Genomic DNA, 16,236 nt, shown 5'->3' on the forward strand with positions numbered 1-16,236 from the left:
AGGTTACATTACCTTTATATGTTGATACTCAGATTACTTACTGATAAAAAATGTTTTCCGGTTACTAGCAATCGTAACAGAATACATGTTTACCCTCCCAACCCTGTATAGTGCTGCATAAAACATCAGAGAGCTTAAACCACTCTACTGTTTCTCCTCAGTCAAATGTGTTTTTGCATAAATATTGTTTTTTAAAAGAACACTTTCACGCAACAATATAATAAACTGTACCCATACAACTAGGTTGCAAACCACACCAGATTGTTTTGGCTTCACTGTTCCAGCTATATCTGTGCCAGTGTCAGACATGAAAATATGCTCACTAAGAGATGATAGCGAGTACAGTGTGAGATATTTTTCCCTCTGAGGACATAAAGACATTGTTTGATGCCCAGCGGGGTTCCAGGCTTTGTTGAGGGCGGTGAAGGCGTTTCTTATGATTGGCCCCCTTTCCACAGTTTTTATCAGAAGCTGCAGCAGAGTGATTTCAGATTCACGCTGTAACAAGGTTAAGGTAGAGGACGAAGGAATACTCGGAGATATTACTCAAGTAAAAGTATCAACACAACAAGAGGCCTTAGTATGCTTTTTGGGGGTTTCCCTTCCTGTAGTGTATTATATAGGTTTCTGTGCATGTAAATGGTCTTCAAAGGCTAAAATCCCACGGTTCCCTCCCGAGGGAGTTTCTCTCCCCCTAAAACGCCTCCAATGGACACCTTTGTTTACTCTCCTAACATAATGACATCACTGTGTAACACTTGTGCTTCTATTGACTAGCGCTCCAACATATTGTACGTGATAGGCTAAGGGGCGGGACATCCCTAAGTGCAGGGGCGGACTGGGACTAAAAATCAGCCCGGGACCAGGGTGGGAATTTCACGACGGCCACGACGGCCATGGCCGTCGTTGCCCCGCACGTTGGCCGTGATGCCCTGTTAAAGAAAATGCAATTCACGGCCAAAGTGGCCTTTGTGCCCCTGTCAAAAGTAAAAAAAAATGTCCTGTGGTATTGGTATTTTGACTAGCAATTTAGTTAAATTGTTTCGTTTATCAACACTACAACATAGCGTTTCGTGAGTCGGTTGTCGTTGTTGGGGGGGGAAAGCAAACAGCTGTTTGCTGCTCGAGATGTGCTCAGCAGCTGTTTGCTGCGGAGCACAGCGCGAGCAGGCTCCCGTGAGCGGGAGGGCGCTCCTTCTTCACTACAGACTATCGCGCCACCTAACCATTCGCCAAAATGTTTTTAATACAGCGGTAACCGGCCAAGCGCCGTGCAAAAAACAATCTTCAAATAAAAGAAAGTCACCGGAGGAGTTAAAGGAGTGACAGGGAGTTGGCTGCAGTGCCTCGTCCTAAAACCCTTTTATAATCTATCGATTAGATTTATGATTCGAAAATTATAAAAGTAGGGTAGACATGTGGAGATTATCCGGCTGAACAAAACGTGCATTTATCAAACAGGTTTGTTTTCCACAGACCTTATTTCCAGCTATTTTCCAAAACCCTGTGGAGAAATTCCATTGCTTTTTGTGGAGGGAACCAGCAGCTACTTCCTGGTTTCAGGACGCGTCACTGCACCTCTCAATATGATGCCAGTATAAACAAGGTCTTCTGTCGGCTCTATACATCAATGCCGACCTATGCTGACAAGTAAGTGAAGAGTAGACCATTTAAAGGTATTGGCGAAATGTCCCAGCAGTTTAGGATAATGAAGGCTCTAATCAAATCAATTACATATAGCCATTACATGTCTAACTCCTGATGACAGGAAGGCAGAAAGTGCATTATACAAATAATAATACTCATAATAATAGCAGACATTTTTTAACAATGACCACAATATCATTATTTGAATAAACCAAATATGAATAATTGAGGGAAATGAGGAAGAACTGATGATTAAAATGTTGTAGTACAAGTAGTAATGTAGTTAGTGCATAAATTATTGCAACAAATGTGTGATTTTTTTTTTGGTGGACGAATGCTCCGGGCCAGTGGTTACAATGGTGGGGCCAGTGACAATACAATTTTACCCTTACTGTCTACCCCTGACTGACTTATGTGGTTTATGGCTGAACTTAACGTATACGTTTAAGAAACACTATTGCTATTCAGCCGTTTGTAAAACGACTGGTGTTGATGTTAGTGCTACACTTTTCAGTCATGTTGATTGACCAGCGTAATTTTATCCAAACAGCCTTTGTGCCCTGTCATGTGGCCTTTGTGCCCTTAAAAAAAATGTGAACGGGAAGGCCAAATGGCCTTGCCCCTAAAATGACGAAATTCCAAGCCTGCCCGGGACTCTCGAGGGGGGGGGGGGTGCTAGTGACTTATCCGACCGGCCCACCTCGTCCGACCGGCCCACTTCAGTACCGGCCCATTGGGGATGGACAGTCCGCCACTGCCTAAGCGGTTGACCAATCACAACAGAGCCGACCAGCTAACCGATCAGAGCTCTGGTTTCAGACAGAGGGTGAAAAGAGGTGCTGCAGCACAGGCAGTATGAGAAAAAATAAAGAGCTTGTCACAGTTGATGCACTAAATACAAATATGAACCTGAAAATGAGCAAAATATAATAACAAGAATTAAAAAAAGATACTAAGTTATGACAGAATTACGTCATCTGACTCTTAATCCTCCAACAAATCAGCTCTGCCTCGTATCCCTTTGACACAAACTGTTCAAATGTCCTCGGAGCACAAATAATGCCTTGTCAAAGTTTAGGTGTCCTCTGAATAAAAACTAAGAGGGAAACACTTTGCCATTGTGTGTTTGCACTCTCTGAAAACACAATTTATTCAGCTTTTCTGTCTGGGTGACATCAAAGTGAAATGGAAAACTATCATAAATCCTAAATAATATTTATTCAGCACTGCTAAAATGAGACAATATCCATTTTGTCTGCAAAAAACAACCATGTATTATATTTAGGATTAAAAAAGACAACAATCGAGCTTAATTATGACAAGTTTACATCATCCAACTCTTATTCCTCCAACAAATCAGCTGTTACTTTTATTCTAAACCCTTCCCTTTCTTTTCATACAAATTGTTAAAATGTCCCTGAAGCAGAAATCTTTTGCAACAACACATTTGCAAACTTTGAGAGGGAGTATTGCAGCACTTCAGAAAAGAGATGATGAAAGATGAATATGTGTTTCAGTGAAGTTAAACAATCCACAGAGAATATGGATAAGAATTGAGGAAATGTAAGAATGGTTATTAAAATGCAACAAAAATGTGCTGCAGAGAGTCGCCCGGCTGCAGAATGATACCTCAACCTTTACCGTTGGAGCTGTAATGGGCTTCATGTCTTCAGATGTGTATTTACAGGATAATGAGCGCTCCCGTCAGACTCAGGATGGTCAGAGATGTCTTGCTCTGCACATTGAGCTACATAGCAGCAGCATTTATTTAATTTCTTTGGCATGGAGCGGAGAGATGGAGAGGATTATTTGCTCCGCCTGCCAACACAGCCTTTTGATCAGAGGCCAGGTAATATCAGACAATCTCTATGAATCCTACCATCTCTATCTCCTCTCCCCTCTCCCCGGCTTGTTATCAGGCTGAGGGATAATGGAGCCTTGTGGGACGACTGTAAGCTTCCCTCCTCTAAGTTGTCAAAAGTTAGGAGGGAGCCAGATCAAACATCTGCGAGACGCAAGAGGAAAATAAAAGTTTATCGGAGACAACAGACGTATTGTTGGAGATGTTGTCTTTGAAGTGATGCTTCTACTTGAAAGAACACTCAAAGTCTGCGCAGGGTTTGAAATCGTGTTTTTTAAAAATGAATATCCAACCAAGAGTGGACACGTGAGGAGTTTGATGTTGGAATAGATTTGAGAAGTTGATTTCTCTCGAGGGGTCTGGGGGCATGCTCCCCCGGGAAGATGTTTTTTTAAATGTTGAAGTTAAATGCATCAATCTGGTGCACTTTGAGCACAACATGAATTTATGGATACAGCTCTCAACACTCAGATGAAAGGGAGCTGTATACTTTTCAATAATCCAAACATCTTTAGAATATGATCACAACCAACAACAAATCATTTAAACTTGTTTATTCTGATCTTATGTTACCTAGTTAGCATTCTTTCTTTTTATTTAGGCATATTTTACTAATCACTCCCCCTTTAAACTGTTGTTTTTACTGTCCTATGGTACACATTGGAATGATTTCTTACTTTATCTATATTAAATAGATAAAGGTCTCTCTCTCTCTCTCTCCCTCCCTCCCTCGCTCTCAGAGGCTGTGTGCTCCTCTGTGGCGATGACGGCTTGCGTTAAAAAATAATAATAAACATATTTGTAAAGTGGGGGGACACAAACGGGATTTCGAAAAGTGGGGGGACATGTCCCCTCTGTCCCCAGTGGAAATTACGCCATGCGTGTGACGTGTGTGTGCGTCAAGTGCAATAAATATATATGCAAGTTGCAACACACAGACAACACTCATGTGCAGTATAGGCTGTTCAATGGGGCTGATGTGTTGTGTAGATTCTGCCAGAAGGAAAATCAAAGTCAAACTCCTTGCCGCTCCATATTACTTTTCTTCCCGACTGCAACGCTGGTCCCGCAAATCAAGCAAGAACGTGATTGGTCGATATTCATTGTGGGGGTGGGGGAAGGAGGGGTGTTATATAGATATAGAGTTGTAGCAGGGGTAGACATTAAAGGTAAAATGCCACTGGCCCTCTAGGCCGGTGGCATTTTAAAGCAATATTTGTAGTGGCCCGAGCGGGCAAGTGGAAAGTACGTTATGCTGGCCCGGGGTGTCTAAATAGTGCTTCCGGGCCAGCGGGCCATTTATAATGTCGAGCGCTGTGTAGTAAGTAGAGAGAGTTTGCTATGATTGAGCATAAGGTAGATTCTTTTAATTACATTTCCTTTTTTGTTTTGTGTATTTTTTACATTTTGGGTTTGCTTGGCGAGCTATTTTTAGAACATGCCCCTGCGGGCGACTAAGTGCCCGCGGGCACCGTGTCGGCTACCCCTGCTTTAAATGAAACTCACATGTTATGCTGTGTTTCTGTTCGCTCCTATAACAAGATGCTAGATTGTGAAAGAGAAAGAGTCTTGTGAAGCTGCAGCTTTGATTCAAAAAGATATTCTGGTGCGAGCAGATGGCCGTGTAGACTTTGCCTGCTTGTTTAAAAGTAGGCAGTCCACCCACCTTCCAAATATTTTACACTTTATCTCCTCGTGGGGAAGCTGAGAGGGAGACAGACTTCTGAAGGCCAAATAAATAAGAAAACACACTTTCTATTGTTCCAGGGTTGATGGAGATCTTCTTGAGTTATTATTTTGTAATCAACCTTGTCGTTAGGGATAAGAAACATCGATTTTTCGCCAAATGGAAGGTATATCTGTTGATACTGGAATAACTCAGTCCTGAATCCTATCACTCGAGTGCATGATTTAATAATAATAATAATTCCTTACATTTATTATAGCGCTTTTCCAGATGCTCAAAGCGCTTTACAGATACACTTACACATATCATACATGCAATGGTCACTGTGGACAATACCCAGGAGCAAGTTCAGGTGAAGTGTCTTGCCCAAGGACACACCGGCTTTACAGACGCAGCAGCGGCGGGTTTCACCCCTTGATCTGATGATCATTGCACAGCACACTGCGCCACTCCGTCCATCTTCACGCCTCAAAGTCATCGAGGCGCTTTTACAAGTACACATTAGTATCATACATGTACTGTGGACAATACCCACAGGAGCAAATCCGGGTGAAGTGTCTTGCCCAAGGACACCAGGGCCTGACGCAGTGGCGGATCTGTTTTCTAAAAGACAGAAATGGGTCTGCAGCCCTATCTCTCTTGTATTTGCTGCCTGAGAGTTGTTTACTGGAAAGGTTTGTATACAATCTAACAGAACAGAGGCTGTAGGGAGCTGGTTGAGGTGGATGTCGGGACAATAAAGACAGAGGTTTAGTTCCTGGGTCTATTTTCACTCGCTTTGGACAATATTGTGATTATAGGATTCAAGCGAAGATTCTCGCTTCAAGAGTTTAAGGTTCATTTTTGTCCGAAAAAACCGAAACTGATCAAAAGTGCATTCCTGTAGGGAACTGTTAAATACTCAGGAATGTTAATGACAGAAACAAAAACAATGATTTATCTGGGAAGATACACAAAGGAGCATGACGAATGTGGCACCAAGCACCTCATTTAGAATCTGGAAACGTTACTAAGTAGAAGCTCTCGTGCACATTTCTCTTTCAGGTTACACGAGGACAAAGGAATCTGTGCTGCGATGAAAGGAGTTGGGGTCTGTGATAACATTTCTGTTTCTGATTCACTTCTGTTTCTGTCATTGACAAGAAAACCTTTTAATGTTTATTGGTCGTCAATCCCAATTATACCCAATGCTATTTAGTAAAGTCATAATAAGTACCGATGACGATCTGGTAATTGGGTCCAGGAGAGACCAATGACAGGGAGAGATGTAACACAAAACAGATCCCAGGTCGCACTGCAGGTTTCGCACCCATGAGACTTTCATAGCCTTATTTCAAGCGAGTAATGCGGCTTATTTTACGCACAATCAACCTTTTGTAGTCTATTGAGAAAACAGCGACAGCCGGTTTAGTACGGCACGATCAACATGAGTTTGTGTCGCCTCATGGTGGGAAATCTCCATTCCCCCAGGTTAGTTTTGTGCATGGTGTTGACTTTAATAAAAGACGGTGATTTGTAAGCCTACCTGCCGCGGCTCACGTTGTTAAATGTGTTTACTAGCAGTAGAGCTTCCCCCTCTCATTGTTTCTGCTTGTTTATTGATTCTCCAGCGTGAGCAATTTCACCCAGCCACGGCACTGAAACTTTAATATGATGTCTCGAATTTAAAGGAAGGTGATTAAGGGTTTTCAATCCGAGAGAGCTCACACTGAGCAAAGAAATCGGAAAACAAGTCAGAGTTGTTTTCTCTCCCCGCATGAAACATAAATCCAGGTAAAAATACATTTTTCTCTATTGATTCATTTCAGCGTTTTAGATTTGTACCAATCCAAACAGAGGTGGGGAGACGCAGACAAATCAGGATTTCCAACAGGGACGTTGAAGACTGAGGAATATTTTTGCACATTCAATCTTTTTTTAAAGCCAACAAAAGTCCAAATATCCTCTGGGCTCGTCCTTTACAGAGAGAGTGATGGAAGTGCTCGCTGACGGTAAATCCAGCCCACAGTAAATGTAATATCTAATTTCAACAGGTCCATTCATTCTTGTCCGGCACCTCAGCCAGTGGTAGTTTTGATGGGGGTCATGAGGAGAGCTAACATTAATAACAACTCCCCATATCACACCTGGATGTGACTGGGCGCTGGCGTCCTGTCTGACAGCGTCCTCTTGGAAATAACATACGATGCCATTAGGTGCCATTATAGGTCAGACCCCACACAAACACCGCAGTAACTCACTGTAATCCAGCCGTGAGAGGAAGGCAGGTTATTCCCACAGTGCTGCGGGGACGGGGGGGGGGATTTGTGTCACAAACTGAGCTGCAGTTTACCAGCTTGAGTCATGATGAACGCTGTGATAAAGCTGGGCTGTCACTCAGGAGAGCTCAGACACAAATAAAACATCACCTGCCTCCAAAAAGGAACCAGAGAGGATGCCAGACAAAGAGATTGTTTTCAGATGCTTTACCTCAGCAGTTTATAAATCTGACAAGCAGCCAAGAATGATTCATGCCGGATTATCTTTTTTCTGGTACAGATCGGTTTCTCTATCAGCTGATTTCCCCCCCCCCCGGTCCCTCAAGCGGAGATTTGACTCGTCCCTCTCTCTCATCCTCATCCAGCCGTCGGCTTCTCTTTTGTCAATACTGAGACGCGTAACGCTGCTCACACTGTCAGAGAGAGGCTGCAGCACGACTTTCACACTTTACACAGTCCCACCGTACAGCCCGCACGAGCAAAGACTATACACATGTTGAGATGAGTGCATTAAAGGGATGCGCTAAGGCACGGAGAGGAACATTACACACAACCCAAACTCTGCAGAAGTTGTCCTCGCAGATAAAACAGTGACTTACACCCAGAGAGAGAAGAAGAGGGAGCTTACCTGCCCACAGCGCAGACACACACACACACACACACACACACACACACACACACACACACACACACACACACACACACACACACACACACACACACACACACACACACACACACACACACACACACACACACGCACCTGGGTTTTTCTGCTCACCTAAATCACTTCCATGAGTCACGCAGAGGGAACATAACCGGCTCTCAGGGAAAGTGGAGTAAACACTCGTCGCAGAGCTAGCTCTGTGCAGCGCTGCTATCTCTCATCCTCCTCTTCCTCCTCTGACTCTTCCTCTGCTTTGATCTCTCTCTCTCTCTCTACTGGTGCCCCCCTCTCTCTCCATCTCTGCCACCCCCTCACTCTCCACCACAAGGTGTCACAAACAGAGTGTCTTATTGGCTCTCACCTCTCTCTTTGCCTCTCTCCTCCTCTCTCTGTCTCTCTTCTCTATTTGGATTGCCTGACTTAAAGAGGCAATGCATCGGCTATAAAACTCACTTCCACATCGGAAACTTGGAGAAACAACCAAACTGTTGATTAAAGCGAACATCTGGATTACAGGCGGGCAGACAGAGCGCCTTTACTCTGCTGAGTCAGTGTTTTTAAGCCGCTCAACTCACTTTTCATTGCCCATTATATCCTTGATTTATCTCAAAGGAGATATAAGATACGTTCATTAAATAGCATTGAAACAATTATATCGGTATTTCCCAAGGTTCGAGATTGCATCCTCAAATTACATATTACGTCCATAACTCTTTTTTTCTTGTGAAAGCAGAGGAAAGAAACCAGAACCAGACGTATCTGAAAACTGTCCTTGATGATGCATTCAAGCACACGCTACTGCCAGACTTCAAACAGAGATACATCTTTAATGTTAATGAGGGTAGCAGTCCGTTTCAGCTGTTTTCGGTCATGAAGAGACTTTTTATCCAATATTTGACAATTTTTTAAGATCTTTTACAGTCGGATGTTGATCTTTTATACTAACTGAACATGCTGTGCTAACGTTAGCCTTTAGCACAGTGGTCACCAACCTTTTTAAGCCCAAGATCCCGACCTCGGCCTTGGTGAAAGGCGAGATCTACCTATTACAGAATTGAGTAAAAGACGGCCCAGGCAGTACTTCCAATTTGAGGCCTTTTATGTCTGAATTACAGCAAATCATTTGGTGCAACTTCCAATCTGATTAAACCAAGAACACAACATAACGAACATGTAAAAAAGGATAAATATATATATTTACATCATACCTATCATTTTAAGTTTCATTCAATCCTTCATTCCAATCCTAAATATAACTGTATGTAGCTTATTTTCCATTTGTTTGAGTGAATTAGTACATTATTATGTTGACAGCAACAACAACAAAGAAATAACATGTTGCAGTGAGCAGATAACACAAAGTGCCATTTCAACTGTGAGGCTTATCCACTGAAGCTTCATGCAAGTGCAGCATTAACTTCCGTCACTGACGTTGAATCAGAAAAGCAAAACAGCAGCTGTTAGCACTCAGAGCTCACAGCTCCTCATATCTGTTCAGAAACTGGACCAAAGTTAAACAAGTACAAGCCACAGACTGCCTGTGTCATGGAGAATACAGTCGCTGTGTATCTGTGTCTGTATCATGTTGTTGTGAGTGTGGACGGAGCAGCTACAACGTTAGTTTAGCCGATCTCTCCGATCTCCATTCAGGAAACAGACTTGTCAAAGCATTCATTCATGGATTTTACTAAGCGGTATCAGTATGTTGTTACTTCGGCATCATTTTTCTTTTTTTTCTTTCATATTTAGCCTTTATTTATACAGGTGTAAAATCTCATTGAGACACAAGGTCTCATGTTCAAGAGAGACCTGTCAGTGGTAACACTACCACACAAAGTTACCGACAGACAGGACACTAAACTACATATCTTAAACTGCACTGTAACTTTTCATTCATGTACTTTTTATTCATGCATTTTTTCTTTTAATGTTTCTTTTATTATCTTTTACTGTTTTTAAATGCCTTTGTCTGAATGTCTTTCATTTTTGTAAAGCACCTTGAATTGCCTTGTGTTGAAAGGTGCTATATAAATAAACGTGCCTTGCCTAAACACAGAGGCAACACTAAAATACAACATCGTAGTCATTGAAATCCATATACAGCAGTCAGATATAGCAGGAGAAACACCCACAGATGATTTCTCCAGCTTTTTTAAAATTAGTTTAAAATCCGTGATGGGTATCAAACTGGTCGGCTGAAGTGTGTTCCAGGTCGAGGGGGCAGAGTACGATATGGCTTTTCCCCCAAGCACCCTGCGTACTGAGGGGACGGACAGAGTGATGTCATGTTGAGATCGTAGTCTATAGCTGTACTGTTTTTACAGTTTATTTTGAAACTTGTATTACAATTACGTGCAGTTAGTTAAAAAATATGCAGCATCACTTGAAGTCAGTCTATTATTGTTGGGAGCGACAAGGAATGTTTCAAAGATACGTCAATCAAGTGGCACCTGCTAACGGGGTGGTGGAAGATAGGCTTACATCTAAAAACGTTATTAAAAAAGAAACTTTTCTTTCTTTTTTTTTTAACGGTGCGCGATCTACCCGCACCACACTCGACTGGTTGGTGACCACTGCTTTAGCACATGGCCCATCTGTCCTACGTCCACTGGGGAAATGCTGATTTTTAACATAAAAAAGATTTATATATTTTTTTGTTATCATGTTTCTTTTGGAAAGGGGTTCACTTCTTCGGATAATTCCGCTCTTGATGTTGTTGTTTGTGAGAGCCCTCTAGAGGCAGAAAATAAACAGATTGTTCGTTACCGTAAAAATATCTGAGTACTTATTTAACCTCGGCAAACAAAGCCTATAGTCTCTTCAACCCTTTCCATTGCGTTAATCATGTTTTTATCTCCATAACGTAATGAAACTGCGGATTTTATTCCAATGCATTTATATTTGACATTAATTTCTAAAGATGTGAAATGATATAGCACAGCATGAGCCGCATGTTTGAACATCCCGAAACTGTCCTCACTGAGAGGATTAAAGGAGAGCGAGTTTTGAGTGGATGTAGCCTTTAATGATCAGTTCAAACTGGGTCTGCGCCGAACGAGGGCCAGGAGTCAGGTTACCAATTTGTAATTATAATTAGCCTTCAAGCCCCTTAAAAGTAGATTATCCAAGCCGCCATGTCCTCATATGAAATTAACTCTAAATCGGCATGAAAACCAGAGACGGGCTCAAGTTTAAGGCGTGAAGAGCTATCGGTGTTGTCGTGTTTGCGTATCTGAGGCTGTTTGAAAATGTAAGGGCTCTTAAATCATTCAGCTCACACCGTGTTACACCACAGACTAACACAGAGTCCCCGCTGTTACATTAACCTCATTCAAGTGCGTCCGCTTTGAAACAAACACGAAACTAAAGAGGAACATCTGCGCCGCTCTTATTGGGAGCTGCAGTGTTTGTGTTAATCACGACTCATGCTGTCGTCCTTCTTGTTAGCTTTTATTTATGGCTTTTAGAGGACTCTCTGTCTGCTGGTTTGCTTATTGGCCCCAAGAAAAAAATACAATTAACATGGTTGAGATTTGCTGCACGGTTTAATATGGAATTAAAAGTATTACATAATTTCCATTTTGTAGTTTTGATATCCATTCATGAGGCGATGGGAGGGTTCATCGTGCAGAGGATCATGGCTTTCATCCATAACATGTTTGGAATATAAAACATGGAGGACACACCTTTCCAATCTCAGGGGAAGCTGGTCTTGTTATCGTTTCATCTGGCATGAAAGCACACACAGTTGAAATAAATGTCATGGTGGTGGTGTTCCACCAACACATCCTCACTCCCAGGTCGGCCTATGTTGACGTTATGTCAAGTCCCCTGCCGGCTTTTTCCAACGCAAGGGGGGGGGCCTTAGCGTCCATTTTCAACGCAAGGGGGGGGGCCTTAGCGTCCATTTTCAACGCAAGGGGAGGGCCCTTAGCGTCCATTTTCAGCTTTCCGGGATGTCCATGTGCTTCTATGGACGCTCATGGAAGCACGGCATTCGTTTGTGTCAACTGCCCTTAAAGGCAATGAAGACACTACACTACCCAGAATCCCCAGCTATCGTTTGGACTACACCATGTGCTCTGTTTGACAAACCCCGTGATAGTCCTCAAGCTCTGTGATTGGAGAGTGTGCTCCGAGGGTTACCGAGCCTCGAACAGCACTTGAAATGGGATGGAACCATGGCAGACTGTTCAAAACTGGATTTGAACGGGTCCACCGCGTCCCCCCCCCCCCCCCCACCCCGTCCCCAGAACTACACATGCTGGCTATTCTGTTTCGCAACATGTTCTCTATGGCACGTCTCTACTGGGAGTTGTAGTTTTAAAAGACGTTTTCGTATTTCCCATAATAAGAAGTTGCCAGTATTAAACTGTGTACATCCCTGGAGGTTTAGGGGACAGGAAACACTCACATTTAAAACATATAATTAATAAATGGGTGAAAATTGCTGGTGCCCATAATGGGCAGTATTAATATATATACCCACACGCCAGCTAAGGTCAGAAGAGCTTTATTTAACAGCTGGACTTATGTTTGTGACCCCTCCTGTTGTTCATTGATAACATTACATTACATTACATTAATTGATAAGCCTGAAACATGCACTTGTCAAGGTTCAGAGGCACATTGTGCAAATATGGCAGTAGCCATCGATCAGCTTAAGATAAGATATACTTTATTGATCCCAAGTTGGAACATTTGCGTTACATCAGCATGTGTAACAGTTAAATATGCAGTGGTGTTTATTTGAAAATCATTTAGTATAATCACACAAATTCTGTGTTTTATATTTAACAATTCTGTGTTCTTTATTTATTGATTGTTCAATACCTGACAAGGCCGGAGATGAAATATCTGCATACATCATAAGAGTATAATACATTATGTATAATATCAGTTAAAATAAGTGCTTCAACATAGTTAACATTGCTGGAGGTATGCACAAATATTGATAGATGTCTTGTAATGCACTATTGAGGAACCTGCGACCCAAGTTTTTCATTCAGTGCAGAACTACACCACAGTTGTGTAGGCCTATGATATGTCAATAAACCTTAGAACATCTTGAAATCTTGAACGGGATGTGCAAAATAGTCATTATATACAGTCTTTAATTAACTATTAGTAGAGAATAACGAGTAATGAATATACTTTATAGGGATCCTATTAATATCTAATAATAAAAATAATGAAATTCAATAACATGCTTTAACCACCAGGTGTCTCTTTATATCATCTGTGCACCTTTATGGTGTAAATACAGCCTATCTACCAATTGGATCAAATATAAAAGTGAGCCGAATTAGTGTTGATACTGCAAGGAGACGCATTGTGTGAAAAGAAATGTAAGATGTTGTTTAATGGCTGATATATTTATGATCCACGTCACGTTTTCAGTTCCTCATGTTTGTCTTCTCATCAGGGCTATAAATACAGAACTACGGCAGATATGTAATATTTAATGCAGCCGAACCGTGTATTACAATGCCGTTATGTGATGACTTTGAAAGAGAAAAGCAAGCACACTCGGAATAAGGTATTATTTTATTTTTTTTAAATGTTTTCGGTCTGTTTCCGGTATTTGTTAATGACGATGTGCTGTGAGATGTGAGACTGGAATTGCACAGGGGGAAATAACGTATCTTTAGATGCGGATTTTGTTAAACTAATATGTTTGCGCTGTGGACCAACACTATACATTGACGGGGAAGGGGGTAGCAATAAAGATAACACCATTAAACAGTTACACAACATAACAGAAATAATATCGATAGCAGCGTCCCTAGCAACCACCTTGGTAACAATGAAAACGTTGGACGCAATTTCCTGAAGTAATCTTCGTAATAACTAGCAAACTAAAGATCATGTACATCCACTGCACACATAATCTGAAATAACAACTCATATTTCTCGCATCAAATGACATCAAAACGCATTTTAATGGCCAAACTAACTTTAAAATAGGCATTTTACACCCAGAATAAAACGAAGTTCGGCCATGTTTTCTTTTTCTGCAGGGAGAAATGATAGCTGGGGATTCTGGGTAGTGTAGTGTCTTCTGCCATCCTTTACTCTGAAAAAAGATTTGTTTCTCCGAATCGAAGGGGAAAAATACAAAAGCATTGCACACAATTTAAACCAATCAATGTTGTGTAATTAACAAGGATAATCTGGTGTTTTTTAGTCGATGAGTAGTGCAGATATCACTGTAAAATCAATCGTCAGTAAGGGGAATATTTACTTCCGGGTGTACAATTCTCCGCTATCCAATGAGAATGGACGCTCACGTTGCCTTTAAGGGCAGTCGACACAAACGAATGCCGTGCTTCCATGAGCGTCCATAGAAGCACATGGACATCCCGGAAAGCTGAAAATGGACGCTAAGGCCCCCCCCCTTGCGTTGAAAATGGACGCTAAGGCCCCCCCCCTTGCGTTGGAAAAAGCCGGCAGGGGACTTGACATAACGTCAACATAGGCCGACCTGGGAGTGAGGATGTGTTGGTTCCACACTCAACTATGTTTATTGAAGGTGTCCGTAGAATACGTTGGACTTTCATTTGTGTTTACAGCCCTCTAAGAAGCAGCGCAGACCTTTTTGAAAACTGTCCTTGGTGATGCATTCAAGGATATTTGAGTAATTTGCAGCGACACATTTCATTCACGGGCTGTTAGAAAATCAAACCTATTTCTTCACAAGGGGTCCATGAACAGCTTTCAGAATCTGAAGGGGCAGTTTGACTTGAAACGTGATGATTTTTACAGGTTCCTTCAAGTTCGTCATTACATCGATCAAATACAGAGGGACAGTACACAAGTGCACTGGGATAACACCTTGTTAAAAGTTTTTAAAGATGCCTATCTTGAGGGCTCAAACAAGAAAGTTGTCTCAAAAATCTATCGGAGTTTACAACAAACAAAAGGTAACTCACTGTATGTAAAACAAAAATGGGAAAGGGAAGGAAATGTAGTTCTGAAGGAAGAAGATTGGGAGAACTTATGTGAGATACAATGGAAAACGTCAAGTTCAACCTCATGGCGAGAGTTTTGTTGGAAAAACCTCATCCGGTTTTTCATTACTCCAGCCCAGAAGAGACATTACACTAAGTCCTCTGCATGCTGGCGACAGTGTGGAGGCCTCATGGCGAACCATTTTCATATATTCTGGTCTTGCACATCATTGAATCCTTTCTGGCAGCAGGTTCATGGAGTTTTAGACATTCCATTTAAATTTGAATCGTTATATTTGGGTGCTTTACCACCAGAAATGTTTTCCTCTGAAGATAGATATCTGTTTCGAGTCTTGAGTGCTGCTTGCAAGAAGGCCCTCACCAGAATGTGGTTAAAACCAGGAAACCCTGCTTTGGACGAGTGGGTTGACATCGTGGATGATATGTTTAAGATGGAAAGGATAACCCTTGCTTTGAGACTGCAACAGGGAATCTTTTTGTCAAGATGGGAAAAATGGATAATATATGTTACACCAATACGACCATCATTTGTCTCGAAGGGACTTTTATATATTTTTTATTTTAGTATTTTTTATTTCTATGCCCCCCTTGTTTGAATAAGTTGCAGGTACACCCCATAACCCTGTTCGTGTTTATGTTCTTTCTATATGTTATAGCATGTTTGACGGTCAGTGAGGCCTGCATCTGTATTATCCCCAAATATGTACGTTTGATTTGTGATTTTACTGTTAACTACAGAAGGCTTACAGAGAATATTGTATTATCTATGACTGTAAACATGTGAAAAGCTGAATAAAAAGAGAATTTCAAAAAAAAGAAAATCAAACCCAAAAGAGAAACACGTGGAGGCTCTGATACATGTCCCCCGATATGGATTCTGTATCTGAAGCATTTTTTAAGTCACAGCTATTGATTATGATCGTGTTGTGAAATGATCTGGAACCTGTGTCTACCTGGCACTGATACAAAATCAATAAGCAGCTCCGGTATGGAAAGACTCTGCAGTCATGGAGAGTGAATGCAGTTTGTTGTTAATGTGCAAAAGCCCTTTATGGCCCTTTAGTCGTTAGTCATAAACTTTAAAGTTACACTGCCAGGGAAATGTTATTATGTGCTTTATTGCATATTTAATAGCAGATGAGCTT

At 41.7% G+C, this 16,236-nt stretch overlaps 1 protein-coding gene and 1 pseudogene across 2 annotated transcripts in view; one reads left to right on the plus strand and one right to left on the minus strand.

The window, feature by feature from the left end:
- LOC117465966 (alpha-1,3-mannosyl-glycoprotein 4-beta-N-acetylglucosaminyltransferase C-like) overlaps positions 1 to 8,339 on the minus strand; it is a 48,998-nt gene extending 40,659 nt beyond the window's left edge. The window contains exon 1 of one of the 2 annotated variants that reach the window (XM_034109091.2): positions 8,235 to 8,339. The gene's annotated coding sequence lies outside the window, so the exon portion shown is untranslated. Of the gene's footprint in view, positions 1 to 8,216 lie in introns of both variants that reach the window. The other variant, XM_034109092.2, reaches the window with a different exon arrangement.
- LOC117466004 (inactive pancreatic lipase-related protein 1-like) overlaps positions 1 to 16,236 on the plus strand; it is a 197,437-nt pseudogene that overhangs the window by 52,417 nt on the left and 128,784 nt on the right.

This window comes from Pseudochaenichthys georgianus, chromosome 20 (genome assembly GCF_902827115.2).
Source record: "Pseudochaenichthys georgianus chromosome 20, fPseGeo1.2, whole genome shotgun sequence".
Classification (NCBI taxonomy): Eukaryota; Metazoa; Chordata; class Actinopteri; order Perciformes; family Channichthyidae; genus Pseudochaenichthys; species Pseudochaenichthys georgianus.